We start from the raw sequence: 18,270 nt of genomic DNA on the forward strand, positions 1-18,270 counted from the left end.
ACACTCATTACTACTACTGACCCCCCCCAACTGCCTCATCTCACACTCATTACTACTACTGACCCCCCCCAACTGCCTCATCTCACACTCATTACTACTACTGACTCCTCCCTCATCTCACACTCATTACTACTACTGACCCCCCCCCAACTGCCTCATCTCACACTCATTACTACTACTGACCCCCCCCAACTGCCTCATCTCACACTCATTACTACTACTGACTCCTCCCTCATCTCACACTCATTACTACTACTGACTCCTCCCTCATCTCACACTCATTACTACTACTGACTCCTCCCTCATCTCACACTCATTACTACTACTGGCTCCCCACCCCCAACTGCCTCATCTCACACTCATTACTACTACTGACTCCCTCCCCCAACTCCCTCATCTCACACTCATTACTACTACTGGCTCCCCACCCCCAACTGCCTCATCTCACACTCATTACTACTACTGACTCCCTCCCCAACTCCCTCATCTCACACTCATTACTACTACTGACTCCCTCCCCAACTCCCTCATCTCACACTCATTACTACTACTGACCCCCCCCAACTGCCTCATCTCACACTCATTACTACTACTGACCCCCCCAACTGCCTCATCTCACACTCATTACTACTACTGACTCCTCCCTCATCTCACACTCATTACTACTACTGACCCCCCCCAACTGCCTCATCTCACACTCATTACTACTACTGACCCCCCCCAACTGCCTCATCTCACACTCATTACTACTACTGACCCCCCCCAACTGCCTCATCTCACACTCATTACTACTACTGACCCCCCCCAACTGCCTCATCTCACACTCATTACTACTACTGACCCCCCCCAACTGCCTCATCTCACACTCATTACTACTACTGACCCCCCCCAACTGCCTCATCTCACACTCATTACTACTACTGACTCCTCCCTCATCTCACACTCATTACTACTACTGGCTCCCCACCCCCAACTGCCTCATCTCACACTCATTACTACTACTGACTCCCTCCCCAACTCCCTCATCTCACACTCATTACTACTACTGACTCCCTCCCCAACTCCCTCATCTCACACTCATTACTACTACTGACTCCCTCCCCAACTCCCTCATCTCACACTCATTACTACTACTGACCCCCCCCCAACTGCCTCATCTCACACTCATTACTACTACTGACTCCTCCCTCATCTCACACTCATTACTACTACTGGCTCCCCACCCCCAACTGCCTCATCTCACACTCATTACTACTACTGACTCCCTCCCCAACTCCCTCATCTCACACTCATTACTACTACTGACCCCCCCCAACTGCCTCATCTCACACTCATTACTACTACTGACTCCTCCCTCATCTCACACTCATTACTACTACTGGCTCCCCACCCCCAACTGCCTCATCTCACACTCATTACTACTACTGACTCCCTCCCCAACTCCCTCATCTCACACTCATTACTACTACTGACCCCCCCCCAACTGCCTCATCTCACACTCATTACTACTACTGACTCCTCCCTCATCTCACACTCATTACTACTACTGGCTCCCCACCCCCAACTGCCTCATCTCACACTCATTACTACTACTGACTCCCTCCCCAACTCCCCTCATCTCACACTCATTACTACTACTGACTCCCTCCCCAACTCCCTCATCTCACACTCATTACTACTACTGACTCCCTCCCCAACTCCCTCATCTCACACTCATTACTACTACTGACCCCCCCCCCAACTGCCTCATCTCACACTCATTACTACTACTGACTCCCCCCCAACTCCCTCATCTCACACTCATTACTACTACTGACTCCCCCCCCCCCCACTGCCTCATCTCACACTCATTACTACTACTGACCCCCCCCAACTGCCTCATCTCACACTCATTACTACTACTGACCCCCCCAACTGCCTCATCTCACACTCATTACTACTACTGACTCCTCCCTCATCTCACACTCATTACTACTACTGACTCCTCCCTCATCTCACACTCATTACTACTACTGACTCCTCCCTCATCTCACACTCATTACTACTACTGACTCCTCCCTCATCTCACACTCATTACTACTACTGGCTCCCCACCCCCAACTGCCTCATCTCACACTCATTACTACTACTGACTCCCTCCCCAACTCCCTCATCTCACACTCATTACTACTACTGACCCCCCCCAACTGCCTCATCTCACACTCATTACTACTACTGACTCCCCCCCAACTCCCTCATCTCACACTCATTACTACTACTGACTCCCCCCCCCCCCACTGCCTCATCTCACACTCATTACTACTACTGACCCCCCCCCACTGCCTCATCTCACACTCATTACTACTACTGACCCCCCCCAACTGCCTCATCTCACACTCATTACTACTACTGACCCCCCCAACTGCCTCATCTCACACTCATTACTACTACTGACTCCCTCCCAAACTGCCTCATCTCACACTCATTACTACTACTGACTCCCTCCCCAACTCCCTCATCTCACACTCATTACTACTACTGACTCCCTCCCCAACTCCCTCATCTCACACTCATTACTACTACTGACCCCCCCCAACTGCCTCATCTCACACTCATTACTACTACTGACTCCCCCCCAACTCCCTCATCTCACACTCATTACTACTACTGACTCCCCCCCCCCACTGCCTCATCTCACACTCATTACTACTACTGACCCCCCCCCCACTGCCTCATCTCACACTCATTACTACTACTGACCCCCCCCCAACTGCCTCATCTCACACTCATTACTACTACTGACCCCCCCCAACTGCCTCATCTCACACTCATTACTACTACTGACCCCCCCCAACTGCCTCATCTCACACTCATTACTACTACTGACCCCCCCCAACTGCCTCATCTCACACTCATTACTACTACTGACTCCTCCCTCATCTCACACTCATTACTACTACTGACTCCCCACCCCCCAACTGCCTCATCTCACACTCATTACTACTACTGACCTCCCTCCCCAACTGCCTCATCTCACACTCATTACTACTACTGACTCCCCCCAACTGCCTCATCTCACACTCATTACTACTACTGACTCCCCCCCCAACTCCCTCATCTCACACTCATTACTACTACTGACTCCCCCCCCCCCCCCCCCACTGCCTCATCTCACACTCATTACTACTACTGACCCCCCCCAACTGCCTCATCTCACACTCATTACTACTACTGCCCACTACTGCCCCCCCCCCAACTGCCTCATCTCACACTCATTACTACTACTGCCCCCCCCCCAACTGCCTCATCTCACACTCATTACTACTACTGACCCCCCCCAACTGCCTCATCTCACACTCATTACTACTACTGCCCCCCCCCCAACTGCCTCATCTCACACTCATTACTACTACTGCCCCCCCCCCAACTGCCTCATCTCACACTCATTACTACTACTGACCCCCCCCCCAACTGCCTCATCTCACACTCATTACTACTACTGACCCCCCCAACTGCCTCATCTCACACTCATTACTACTACTGACTCCTCCCTCATCTCACACTCATTACTACTACTGGCTCCCCACCCCCAACTGCCTCATCTCACACTCATTACTACTACTGACTCCCTCCCCAACTGCCTCATCTCACACTCATTACTACTACTGACTCCTCCCTCATCTCACACTCATTACTACTACTGGCTCCCCACCCCCAACTGCCTCATCTCACACTCATTACTACTACTGACTCCCTCCCCAACTCCCTCATCTCACACTCATTACTACTACTGACTCCCTCCCCAACTCCCTCATCTCACACTCATTACTACTACTGACCCCCCCCAACTGCCTCATCTCACACTCATTACTACTACTGACTCCCCCCCAACTGCCTCATCTCACACTCATTACTACTACTGACTCCCCCCCCCCAACTGCCTCATCTCACACTCATTACTACTACTTACTCCCCCCCAACTCCCTCATCTCACACTCATTACTACTACTGACTCCCCCCCCAACTGCCTCATCTCACACTCATTACTACTACTGACCCCCCCAACTGCCTCATCTCATACTCATTACTACTACTGACTCCCCCCCCCCAACTGCCTCATCTCACTCATTACTACTACTGACCCCCCCAACTGCCTCATCTCACACTCATTACTACTACTGACCCCCCCAACTGCCTCATCTCACACTCATTACTACTACTGACCCCCCCAACTGCCTCATCTCACACTCATTACTACTACTGACCCCCCCAACTGCCTCATCTCACACTCACTACTACTACTGACTCCCCCCCAACTCCCTCATCTCACACTCATTACTACTACTGACTCCCCCCAACTGCCTCATCTCACACTCATTACTACTACTGACTCCCCCCAACTGCCTCATCTCACACTCAATACTACTACTGACTCCCCCCCCCCCCCAACTGCCTCATCTCACACTCATTACTACTACTGACTCCCCCCCAACTCCCTCATCTCACACTCAGTAGTAGTAATGACTCCCCCCCACTGCCTCATCTCACACTCATTACTACTACTGACCCCCCCTAACTGCTTCATCTCACACTCATTACTACTACTGACTCCCCCCAACTGCCTCATCTCACACTCATTACTACTACTGACTCCCCCCCAACTCCCTCATCCCACACTCACTACTACTACTGACTCCCCCCAACTGCCTCATCTCACACTCATTACTACTACTGACTCCCCCCAACTGCCTCATCTCACACTCATTACTACTACTGACTCCCCCCAACTGCCTCATCTCACACTCAATACTACTACTGACTCCCCCCCCCCCCAACTGCCTCATCTCACACTCATTACTACTACTGACTCCCCCCCCCCCCCCACTGCCTCATCTCACACTCATTACTACTACTGACCCCCCCTAACTGCCTCATCTCACACTCATTACTACTACTGCCCCCCCCAACTGCCTCATCTCACACTCATTACTACTACTGACTCCCCCCAACTGCCTCATCTCACACTCATTACTACTACTGACTTTTTCCCCCCCAACTGCCTCATCTCACACTCATTACTACTACTGACTCCCCCCCCCCCACTGCCTCATCTCACACTCATTACTACTACTGACCCCCCCTAACTGCCTCATCTCACACTCATTACTACTACTGCCCCCCCCAACTGCCTCATCTCACACTCATTACTACTACTGACTCCCCCCAACTGCCTCATCTCACACTCATTACTACTACTGACTTTTTCCCCCCCAACTGCCTCATCTCACACTCATTACTACTACTGACTCCCCCCCCCCCCACTGCCTCATCTCACACTCATTACTACTACTGACCCCCCCTAACTGCCTCATCTCACACTCATTACTACTACTGCCCCCCCCAACTGCCTCATCTCACACTCATTACTACTACTGACTCCCCCCAACTGCCTCATCTCACACTCATTACTACTACTGACTTTTTCCCCCCCAACTGCCTCATCTACACGATGTCTCTTTTCTTCTACTCTTCCCTCACTCAGCTGCTACATTATTTTCTCCTCTACCACCTCTACCTCTTTTCTCCATCCATAGTCCCCTCTACGTTCTCCCCCTCCTCTGTCTCTCTTCATCACATGTCAGTCTCTCCACTGCATCTCCCACAACTCCAGTATTATTCACTTCTCTTCCACCATGGTCCTGCTGCACCACCACTAAACCCTGCACCCTCTCTTTTCTCCAAGTTACCTGTCCTCCCCCCCCCCCCCCACACCACACTAAACCTCCACCTTACCCACCACCTGCTGTCACCCTTCCTCATTCAGAAGCCAGCCACATAACCCCACACTCCTAATCCCCCTTCTCTAGATCAATATCACCTCCACACTACATCAACCCTAATAATCTCATTCTCCTCTCGCCTCTTAACTCTGTCCCTCTCTCCTGTTCCCTCTGGAAAGCCAGTTTTGTCTATAATAAACTGGTCCCTGTTCATGAGCACTTCATCTGCGATGCCTGGATTCTCCTAGCCATCACCAAACCCTGGCTATACCCCTCTGACACCACTGCTCCTGCAAAATTCCTCCATCACTTGGCTTCCTGGCTCTTAATCTTCAAATGGGCCCTCAAGACCCATTTCTTCCTCAATGCTCTCCAGCGCTCATCCTAACCCACTGCTCTATGCTCCTTCCTCACTATCTAGCCCATCTGTGTCTCCCCTGTTTGTCTTCCCCTCCCCTTTTAGAATGTAAGCTCTCACGAGCAGGGCCCTCTTCCCTCACGTGCTTCTTCTTGCTTTACTTTTACTTTCATTCGCAACGGCACCTAATACTTGGTTGCTAATACCCTGCTACTTATTTAGGTGTTATGCAGCATTGTTTATAGATCATGTACTTGTCCTACATTGTCTGTACTGTTAATAATTGTTGTCTTGTGGGCTCATTTGTTTCTGTACTTTGTAAGGCGCTGCGGAACCCTTGTGGCGCCATATAAATAAAGGAGAATAATAATAATAAATACACAGTAACCGCTGTATGTACAGGACATTATTATACTATACACAGACAGTTATACACAGTAACCGCTGTATGTACAGGACATTATTATACTATACACAGTAACCGCTGTATGTACAGGACATTATTATACCCAGCAGCAGTCTGGAATGCTGGGTAATAATGATATGGAAAGTGCGTTGTGGAAACTATTAGAGATTATTTTATTTTCCTGAAGGCCGCGCACACCTGAACTTCGGGGCGTCCGAGTTCCCGGCTCGGGTCTGCTGTAAATTCGGATCATGGATTTTAGAAAACAAATCTCAGGTTTTGGGTTGTATGTAAACGGGTCCTAATTACATCAGTTTAGTTTTTTTTTTAATCTAGTTTAAAGATATCCAAAATATAATCTGAACCAAAACTGGGGGATCTGCGCTCATCTCTACAGATTATACCTGGTGATTATATCTATATTTTATAATACAGACATGTCCTCTGATATGGTCACACATGTACGTGGTAGGGAACATGCCAGCTGCTGTGACACTACCCATACCAGCATGCCCTGCCACACATTTCCTGTTACAGTGTGCTAAACCTGTGTTTGTTCATGCTGGGATGTGTAGTTCTACAGCAGCTGGAGACCCGCTTGTTACCCAGTCCTGTGCTACACTATAAGGACGGCTCATTATTATAATTAGTGTTTTTCATCATTACTACAAGTAATTATATCAGGGTTCTGTCCATTTGGTGACATTGTAACTTATGTGATCCCAATTCTAGTAGAGCGGACATTGAATTCTTGGGACTATTGATTGTAAGCTCTGCAGCCCATATTGAGCTGTTTAATAAACCTTTATGACAGACTATACCCAGCAGTGACTGATAAAGAAGCCAGCACACGTGTGTGTCATTGATCTTCTATGTACATGTGCCCAGAGACCGACTCCAGGCCTGATTCAGCAAGGATCGCAACTGCGATTTATGCACGCTATCGGCCGATTGTCACGTACTGCGCATGCGTGCGCGAACACTCCACTGCGACTACGCAGACCCATCGCAGAGTTAGACAGGAACTACCGTTTGTGGGAGGTGATGGAGTGTGGTCGACGAAACGCAGGCGTGCCAGTGCATTTGAACGCCGTAGCAGGGGCGTGCATAAATTATCCACGGCGATGCCCTACGCAGGCGTCATAGCGTGCGCTGAGGTTAGCAATTCCTGAGTAAGGTCAGAGCCTGTGTAAGTGTGTGTGATGCTGTGATGGTGCTCGCTGTTACCGATGGTGTCGCAGTCTCGCTCAGGATTACGGATGTGTGTGAGGTAAGGTGGGCGTTCTTATGTAGTGCTGCGACAGTTTAGCGATTGCAATGGATTCGCATACTATCACAGTGAGACTGCGTGCGTAATCGCTATTGCAGTTGTGATCGGTAGTGAAACTGCGCCTTTGTCCAATACTGATTTGTGAGCAAAGAATTTCAGGTATGTGTGTGATCTGTATTATTACTCAGGTATGTGTGTTATCTGTGTTATTACTCAGGTATGTGTGTTATCTGTGTTATTACTCAGGTATGTGTGTGATCTGTATTATTACTCAGGTATGTGTGTTATCTGTGTTATTACTCAGGTATGTGTGTTATCTGTGTTATTACTCAGGTATGTGTGTTATCTGTGTTATTACTCAGGTAGGTGTGTTATCTGTGTTATTACTCAGGTAGGTGTGTTATCTGTGTTATTACTCAGGTAGGTGTGTTATCTGTGTTATTACTCAGGTAGGTGTGTTATCTGTGTTATCTGTGTTATTACTCAGGTAGGTGTGTTATCTGTGTTATTACTCAGGTAGGTGTGTTATCTGTGTTATTACTCAGGTAGGTGTGTTATCTGTGTTATCTGTGTTATTACTCAGATATGTGTGTTATCTGTGTTATCTGTGTTATTACTCAGGTAGGTGTGTTATCTGTGTTATTACTCAGGTAGGTGTGTTATCTGTGTTATTACTCAGGTATGTGTGTTATCTGTGTTATTACTCAGGTATGTGTGTTATCTGTGTTATTACTCAGGTATGTGTGTTATCTGTGTTAATACTCAGGTATGTGTGTTATCTGTGTTATTACTCAGGTAGGTGTGTTACCTGTGTTATTACTCAGGTAGGTGTGTTATCTGTGTTAATACTCAGGTATGTGTGTTATCTGTGTTAATACTCAGGTATGTGTGTTATCTGTGTTATTACTCAGGTATGTGTGTTATCTGTGTTATTACTCAGGTATGTGTGTTATCTGTGTTATTACTCAGGTATGTGTGTTATCTGTGTTATTACTCAGGTATGTGTGTTATCACTCAGGTAGGTGTGTTATCTGTGTTAATACTCAGGTATGTGTGTTATCTGTGTTATCTGTGTTATTACTCAGGTAGGTGTGTTATCTGTGTTATTACTCAGGTATGTGTGTTATCTGTGTTATTACTCAGGTATGTGTGTTATCTGTGTTATTACTCAGGTATGTGTGTTATCTGTGTTATTACTCAGGTATGTGTGTTATCTGTGTTATTACTCAGGTATGTGTGTTATCTGTGTTATTACTCAGGTATGTGTGTTATCTGTGTTATTACTCAGGTATGTGTGTTATCTGTATTATTACTCAGGTATGTGTGTTATCTGTGTTAATACTCAGGTATGTGTGTTATCTGTGTTATCTGTGTTAATACTCAGGTATGTGTGTTATCTGTGTTAATACTCAGGTATGTGTGTTATCTGTGTTATCTGTGTTATTACTCAGGTAGGTGTGTTATCTGTGTTATCTGTGTTATTACTCAGGTAGGTGTGTTATCTGTGTTATTACTCAGGTATGTGTGTTATCTGTGTTATTACTCAGGTATGTGTGTTATCTGTGTTACCTGTGTTATTACTCAGGTATGTGTGTTATCTGTGTTATTACTCAGGTATGTGTGTTATCTGTGTTACCTGTGTTATTACTCAGGTATGTGTGTTATCTGTATTATTACTCAGGTATGTGTGTTATCTGTGTTAATACTCAGGTATGTGTGTTATCTGTGTTATCTGTGTTAATACTCAGGTATGTGTGTTATCTGTGTTATTACTCAGGTATGTGTGTTATCTGTGTTATTACTCAGGTATGTGTGTTATCTGTGTTACCTGTGTTATTACTCAGGTATGTGTGTTATCTGTGTTATCTGTGTTATTACTCAGGTATGTGTGTTATCTGTGTTACCTGTGTTATTACTCAGGTATGTGTGTTATCTGTATTACCTGTGTTATTACTCAGGTATGTGTGTTATCTGTGTTACCTGTGTTATTACTCAGGTATGTGTGTTATCTGTGTTACCTGTGTTATTACTCAGGTATGTGTGTTATCTGTGTTACCTGTGTTATTACTCAGGTATGTGTGTTATCTGTGTTATCTGTGTTATTACTCAGGTATGTGTGTTATCTGTGTTACCTGTGTTATTACTCAGGTATGTGTGTTATCTGTATTATTACTCAGGTATGTGTGTTATCTGTGTTATCTGTGTTAATACTCAGGTATGTGTGTTATCTGTGTTATCTGTGTTAATACTCAGGTATGTGTGTTATCTGTGTGATCTGTGTTATTACTCAGGTAGGTGTGTTATCTGTGTTAATACTCAGGTATGTGTGTTATCTGTGTTACCTGTGTTATTACTCAGGTATGTGTGTGATCTGTGTTATTACTCAGGTATGTGTGTTATCTGTGTTACCTGTGTTATTACTCAGGTATGTGTGTTATCTGTGTTATTACTCAGGTATGTGTGTTACCTGTGTTATTACTCAGGTATGTGTGTTATCTGTGTTATTACTCAGGTATGTGTGTTATCTGTGTTATTACTCAGGTATGTGTGTTACCTGTGTTATTACTCAGGTATGTGTGTTATCTGTGTTATTATTCATGTGTGTATTACCTATGTTATTACTCAGGTGTTTGTTACCTGTAATATTACTCAGGTGTATGTATTATCTGTGTTATATTATTCATGTGTGTATTACCTGTGTTATTACTCCGATATGTGTATTACCTGCATTACTGCTCAGGTGTTACCTGTGTCCTTCCTCAGGTGTTTGTGTTACGTGAGTACGGACATGTTTAGGAAGCCTCTTACCTGTCTGTGGTCATAGTTATTGTAGGTGGGAAGGAAAGTCATGACTGGGGCTCCTGAGGGATCTTGCTGCATTACACACACATTACACACCTGCTGCAAGGACTTTGTATTGCCGTAAAACAGGTTGTGTCTTTGTGACTCATTCCCAGGAAATGCGTAATCACTTTCCTGACAGCTCCAAGCTACATACTGGAAGATAATTCGCTGAGGTCGCTGCCATGCCGGGAGATAACCAGGTTAAGCGCGCAGGAACGCGCTCTCTTAGGAATGAGCACACCTATGACTGAGTACAGAATGTAAGCTCCTATGAGCAGGACCTTCTACCCTCTTCTCCTTACTCTACATTCATCTACTTCCTACCCCCCACCAGGGCACCTAACACTTGGCTACTTCGCTCTGTTGCTTAACTGGGTGTTATGGTCACAAATGTAACAATATATATTATCCATGTCCTGTCCTGTACTGTATTGTACTGTAAGTCACTGTAGTTTACGTACTGTGTAAGGCGCTTCAGAACACTTGTGGCGCCATATAAATAGATGATGATGATTGTATTATTACTATCTATATGTCCATACATCTGCTGAGCCTCCATGATCCTGCCCATAGGTGAGCTCAGCGCCAGCAATGTGCTGGAAGGGTTAATGCATGGAGGTTACCAGAGCTAAGGTAATTATTAGTCATTAGGGTCATGTGTGTGAGTTTCTTATCTCCAGACTTTGGGAAGCCAGGAGTGATATAGTGTCCAGCGACAAGAGCCGGTCTCCTCGGGACCCTGTGCCGGCCCTTCCCCCAAACGTGACATAATATGAGGTGCAGGAAGGAGAAGGTGTAGAACTAACCGGTTACTCTACACAATGCGGGCGGGATGCAGGGCCGCAGTGTCCTTTGTACTATCCGAGCAAGAGCTGCTGGGTGCGGGGCCGCAGTGTCCTTTGTACTATCCGAGCAAGAGCTGCTGGGTGCGGGGCCGCAGTGTCCTTTGTACTATCCGAGCAGCGCTGCTGGGTGCGGGGCCGCAGTGTCCTTTGTACTATCCGAGCAGCGCTGCTGGGTGCGGGGCCGCAGTGTCCTTTGTACTATCCGAGCAGCGTCCTTTGTACTATCCGAGCAGCACTGCTGGGTGCAGGGCCGCAGTGTCCTTTGTACTATCTGAGCAGAGCTGCTGGGTGCAGGGCCGCAGTGTCCTTTGTACTATCCGGGCAGCGCTGGTGGGTGCGGGGCCGCAGTGTCCTTTGTACTATCTGAGCAGCGCTGCTGGGATGCAGGGCCGCAGTGTCCTTTGTGCTATCCGAGCAGAGCTGCTGGGTGCAGGGCCGCAGTGTCCTTTGTACTATCTGAGCAGAGCTGCTGGGCCGCAGTGTCCTTTGTACTATCCGAGCAGCGCTGCAGGGTGTGGGGCCGCAATGTCCTTTGTACTATCCAAGCAGCGCTGCTGGGTGCAGGGCCGCAGTGTCCTTTGTACTATCCGAGCAATAGCTGCTGGGTGCGGGGCCGCAGTGTCCTTTGTACTATCCGAGCAAGAGCTGCTGGGTGCGGGGCCGCAGTGTCCTTTGTACTATCCGAGCAAGAGCTGCTGGGTGCGGGGCCACAGTGTCCTTTGTACTATCCGAGCAAGAGCTGCTGGGTGCGGGGCCGCAGTGTCCTTTGTACTATCCGAGCAGCGCTGCTGGGTGCGGGGCCGCAGTGTCCTTTGTACTATCCGAGCAAGAGCTGCTGGGTGCGGGGCCGCAGTGTCCTTTGTACTATCTGAGCAGCGCTGCTGGGTGCGGGGCCGCAGTGTCCTTTGTACTATCTGAGCAGAGCTGCTGGGTGCGGGGCCGCAGTGTCCTTTGTACTATCCGAGCAGAGCTGCTGGGTGCAGGGCCGCAGTGTCCTTTCTACTATCTGAGCAGAGCTGCTGGGTGCGGGGCCGCAGTGTCCTTTGTACTATCCGAGCAGAGCTGCAGGGCCGCAGTGTCCTTTGTACTATCCGAGCAGAGCTGCAGGGTGCAGGGCCGCAGTATCCTTTGTACTATCCGAGCAGAGCTGCTGGGTGCGGGGCCGCAGTATCCTTTGTACTATCCGAGCAGAGCTGCTGGGTGCGGGGCCGCAGTGTCCTTTGTACTATCCGAGCAGAGCTGCAGGGCCGCAGTGTCCTTTGTACTATCCGGGCAGAGCTGCAGGGTGCGGGGCCGCAGTGTCCTTTGTACTATCCGAGCAGCGCTGCAGGGTGCGGGGCCGCAGTGTCCTTTGTACTATCCGAGCAGCGCTGCTGGGTGCGGGGCGGCAGCGTCCTTTGTACTATCCGAGCAGCGCTGCTGTTCAAGGCACCCTACTAGCCATACTGTATGTGGGGCCCATGGGGATGAGTTTCTTTCCATTGTACCCCTAGACCACCGAGGCTTCGGGGATGCTATGGACCATCTGGCAGGTGTAGCTTCGGGCATTAGGCCTGTGGGTCACTGTAGTATTCGGGCATTAGGCCTGTTGGGTCACTGCAGTATTCGGGCATTAGGCCTGTGGGTCACTGTAGTATTCGGGCATTAGGCCTGTGGGTCACTGCAGTATTCGGGCATTAGGCCTGTGGGTCACTGCAGTATTCGGGCATTAGGCCTGTGGGTCACTGTAGTATTCGGGCATTAGGCCTTGTGGGTCACTGTAGTATTCGGGCATTAGGCCTTGTGGGTCACTGCAGTATTCGGGCATTAGGCCTGTGGGTCACTGCAGTAGTCGGGCATTAGGCCTGTGGGTCACTGTAGTATTCGGGCATTAGGCCTGTGGGTCACTGTAGTATTCGGGCATTAGGCCTGTGGGTCACTGTAGTATTCGGGCATTAGGCCTGTGGGTCACTGCAGTAGTCGGGCATTAGGCCTGTGGGTCACTGCAGTAGTCGGGCATTAGGCCTGTGGGTCACTGTAGTATTCGGGCATTAGGCCTGTGGGGCATGTTCATAAGCTTGGCAATCCCCCTTATTCCTGCCAAATACTGTCCCTGGTTTTCTGCCACCAAAATCTCCCCAAAAAGGCTGCAGCACTTTGCCCTTAATTAATGCACAAGGTCCCAGGTTTAATGAAAGGAGCGAGATTCTGATAGTAGATATAATGCCGCGTATCCACTCGCAGATAGTGGAACGATGGTACGATTACGACATCGCCATCGTACCGTCGTTCCTCTTCCCCTGTAGTGCCTACACTGAGTGATATTTCAGTCAGTGCCGGGACCCTCCCTCATCCCTGAACATGGCCAGTCTGTCGCTATCAGCAGACTGGCCGTCATATTCAGCCGATGATTGATGTCGGAGTGCGCATCGCTGGTAGTTTCCGACATTATACTGCACGATTAATGAGCGATTGAACAATAACGATGTTGTAATCGTTCAATCGCTCATTTATATCTGCAAGTGAATATGCGGCTTAAGGCCCTGGATATAAGTTGTGGGCACATAGATATCAGCAGGGGCCGGCCGGCTTGGGGAGGTAGCACCTGTACCCAGGCAAACGGATAAATCACCAGGTACATAGGGGCAGTACAGTGTGCGCTATTACTGTGTCTGTTGTATTTGTCAGTCATTGTTTCCCCCGACACTGTACTGTGGGGATTGAATGTGCGAGTAGTAAAGTTTCGGTCAGTGCGTGACACCCACACTTAGCACTAGGGGAGCATACTGTACTTTGTGTCTGTAGTGTACGCCCGTGCATTGTGCGGCTACATTCAGGTGTTCACACACCGTACATAATAACTGAGATCTAAGGGCCTGATTCAGAGCCGGACGCTATTTTGCGAGCACACGATTTTTGACCGCACTGACTGGTTCGCGCATTCGTACTAAACCCCATACGCACGCGCAGATGTGCGCACATCGCTCGGAGCGAACGAGCTGCCGCTTACGAGCAGCTCTGAATCAGGCCCTAAGGCCAAACGGCAAAGTTATGACAATTCACTCATCCAGTAAGTGTCAGTCATCCCTCAGACTATCTCCCTCACTCAGCGAAGGGTAAACTTGCTCTAAGTCTATTGGTCTCCTCTTAGAGACATGGGGTCTAGTTACTAAGCTTTGTTAGGAGATAAAGTGATAATGTACCAGCCAATCAGCTCCTGACTGTCATTTTTCAAACACAGCCTGTGACATGGCAGTTAGGAGCTGATTGGCTGGTACTTTGAATAAGGCCCAGAGTCGGTCGCGAGCGCTCGCAACCGACTCGATGTTGGTTCACAGGGCATGCACATAACGGAGTTTGCTACGTCATGCAAATGCGCGAGCCCCCGCTAACGACGGGTGGTCGAAGCAGACGGAGCGAGTTGTCGATGTTGATTGACAGCTCACTCCGTTTGCTGGGCGGGAAGGAGGCGTGTCTGCCCAAACGGAGGCGTTCCCCCTGGAATGCTAGCCGTTTGGGGGCGGCCCCACTGACATCAGTGATGTCAGTGGGGAGATTCCTGCTGAAACACAGCAGTAAGCTCCCTGGGGCTTAAGGTTGACGAGACCCTACCCTAGGGTCTCGTCGTAAGCCCTGATGGTCGCGATGGTCTGGACCATCGCGACCATCTCCCTTAGCCGTCGTTAGAGCTGTGGGTGTTAACCCACAGCCTAACAACCGACATGGAGGCGGCCATTCAGGATGCAAGCGGCCGCCCTGTTTCTGAACGACCGCTTGCATCCTACGACCGCCTCTGAATGAGGCCCATTATCTCTGTTCACTTTATCTCCGTCCAAAGCTTAGTAAATAGACCCCATTGATCCTACACATATCTGGCTAGCATTGTGATGTATTGGAGACGCTACCTGTCCGGGACTCTCCTTAGTCTTTGAGGTGAGTGTCCGTAAGCTAGACCTCACTTACACTTCCCCCGCAATATAAGGCAGACGGCAGAACCAGCTCTCTCCCTGCAGCCACAAGTCACAAACATAGGAGAGGCCCGGAGACGGGAGACCCCTGTTCCAAGCATAGGAGAGGCCCGGAGATGGGAGACCCCTGCAGCCAAAAGTCACAAGCATAGGAGAGGCCCGGAGACGGGAGACCCCTGCATCCAAAAGTCACAAGCATAGGAGAGGTCCAGAGACGGGAGACCCCTGTTCCAAGCATAGGAGAGGCCCGGAGATGGGAGACCCCCTGCATCCAAAAGTCACAAGCATAGGAGAGGCCGGAGACGGGAGACCCCTGTTCCAAGCATACGAGAGGCCCAGAGACGGGAGACCCCTGCATCCAAAAGTCACAAGTATAGGAGAGGTCCAGAGACGGGAGACCCCTGTTCCAAGCATAGGAGAGGCCCGGAGATGGGAGACCCCCTGCATCCAAAAGTCACAAGCATAGGAGAGGCCCGGAGACGGGAGACCCCTGTTCCAAGCATAGGAGAGGCCCGTCGACGGGAGACCTGGCGAGTTCAGCTTGGAGATCTTATATCTAGATCTCAGGATTGGTGAGTGGTTGTGGCTTATACTGGATGGGCCAAGAAATGGAGGCTCAGGGAAGGATTGTGAGGGCTGGAAAACCTTCTTCCTTCATCCTCATTTCCAGATTTTCTCGTTGGGAGCGGTTGGAGCTACAGGCACTGCAGCCGCTCGTACAGAACGCATAGAGATCAGTGGCAGTCCTAGGGGCAGACAAGCGGGACTATCTCCTGGGGCACTGGCCTGAGGGCACGGCTGCAGTTTCCTCGCTGGCGCCATCTTTTCTGACAGCGCCCTGCTGCTCTTGCCTGCCAGCATATTACTAGCTGCGGTGCCTTATTTACAAACAGCGCTGTTGTTCGCTCCCAGAATGCCGGCGCTGGGTGTGATGACGTAGAGCATGGCATTCTGAGAGCGCCCATGGGACAGAAGACGGAGGAACAGCAGCAAGGAGAAGGGACCTGCCTGTCTTCACATGGTAAGAATTAAGCAAACTGCCCCCTCCCCCTGGCGAATGATGCCCCCCCCCCCCGTGCAGCATGGAAGTGACCCCACATTCACTATTTTTTTGTTTTTTGGGGTGGGGGGGATGGACATGGCCACTCCCCCGATCATGCCACGCCCCCCATTAGCTCCACAAAGTCTAAAACCAGCCCTGGTGGGGATGAGTGCTGGTGCACATATATATGATCACATATTGGGAGCCCCCCTACAAATCCGGCATTGAACCCTACAATGCAAATTACAAGGAAATTACTTATAATATTATTTATAGGTTAACAAAACTTTCTAAATTGTTCCACAGAGTTTTTGCCTTGTTCCACTTTTGGCTGTGGGAAAATGTCCTATCACCACCCAGCAGAACGCGGAGACGTCCCCCCGGCTCTATTTATGAATTATCATGTTTGCAGAATGTGAATTTAGGGACACAGGGCCTGATTCAGAGCCGGACGCTATTTGCGGTCGTTCGTCCAGAAAATAGGGGTGGCTATTCAAATGAACCGTTCGCTCTTTGCGGTCTGTTCACGCCTCTATGTCTGAACGAGTGAACAAAATGCCTACGTCATGTCCGCTATTTATTACATTAATCGAGTACATCGACCAGCGTATGAACTGCTCGCTATTCTTGTGGTTGGTTTTTCCTACTACAATTTTGCGAGCAGTTCTGACTATAAAATAACCCAGTGACGCTGCTGTATTAATTATGCACACCCATAAAACGCCCGTTTTGACCTTTAAGCACGACTGCGTTCTGATCTCCCCTCCCCGTTTTCAAGCACCTTCCCCTGATACCACCCACAAACGCCTCTTTCTGTCACTCATATTATCAGGCATTCGCTATTTTGCGAGCACATGAATTTCGGCCGCACTGACTGGTTCGCGCATGCGTATAACGATCCGTACGCATGCGCAGTTGGGCAAACATCGCTCGGAGTGAATGAGCGGCCGCTTACGAGCGGCTCTGAATCAGGCCCAGAGATCACTAACAAATGTGTCCAGCGCATAGTAATCAGCCAGAGAGAGACCCCAGTTATACTGACCAACGCTGGGGGGGGTCTCTGCACCACGAGATGCTGATCTTCTATATCTATACAGTTTGTGTATTATCCTATATTACCGTGTTCTGTCCCGGCAGGCAGGAGGTCTCGGGCCCTGCGCTGTATAATAAGCGTCTCATCTGGCTGCCATCGTCCTCTCCCCCTGTTTATTTTTGGAGGGACACCTGCCCAGAGTCACAGCCAGCATTTCCCGGCTCTCACATTTCCCGCATGGAGATCTGTGGGGGGATCACATTCCTCTGCAGACATCACGTATGATCCCTACAGATCTCATGGTCATGGGAGATTTGTCTCTGCACCTTTCTGGCCTATTTATCAATCCGTTCTGCCCCATAAATAACCCGGGCACAGCGATTTCCACGTTATTTAAGTAAAGTATGTATTAATATATTACAAAGCTGATAGCGGGAGATATCGCATCGATCCCCCGCACCTGACAATCGCAGCGCACTGCTGTCCTGGTTCCATCTTGTGATGGTTCCGTGTGTACTTTAAGCTGGGATCACACTGGCAGATATATCGACCAATCAATTGATCAGCCAGTATATTCTGCGCCCGTCGGCCAGTGTGTACAGGCGATATATATTTTAGGTGTGTACCCAGCTTCGGTGTATGTGGGGGCAGATCACCGGCTCCCGATGCGCAGTCTGAAGTTGGCGGACTTTTTCCAGATGTGCGAGTCGGTAAGGCCTCGCAGGCGCAGTACAAAATCAGTGTTTAGTGCGCATGGGTAGCCTTT

At 49.3% G+C, this 18,270-nt stretch overlaps 1 protein-coding gene across 1 annotated transcript in view; it reads right to left on the bottom strand.

Moving 5' to 3' along the window:
* Nucleotides 1-17,660, bottom strand: part of LOC148451039 (phosphatidylinositol 3-kinase C2 domain-containing subunit gamma-like) — a gene marked incomplete at its 3' end in the record, with an annotated part of 402,128 nt that extends 384,468 nt beyond the window's left edge. The window contains exon 1 of the mRNA XM_088462349.1: nt 17,591-17,660. The remainder of the gene's footprint in view (nt 1-17,590) is intronic.
* Nucleotides 17,661-18,270: the final 610 nt, after the last annotated feature.

The sequence above is a fragment of the Taudactylus pleione genome, unplaced genomic scaffold (genome assembly GCF_031769625.1).
Source record: "Taudactylus pleione unplaced genomic scaffold, aTauple2 ptg001198l, whole genome shotgun sequence".
NCBI classification, from domain to species: domain Eukaryota; kingdom Metazoa; phylum Chordata; class Amphibia; order Anura; family Myobatrachidae; genus Taudactylus; species Taudactylus pleione.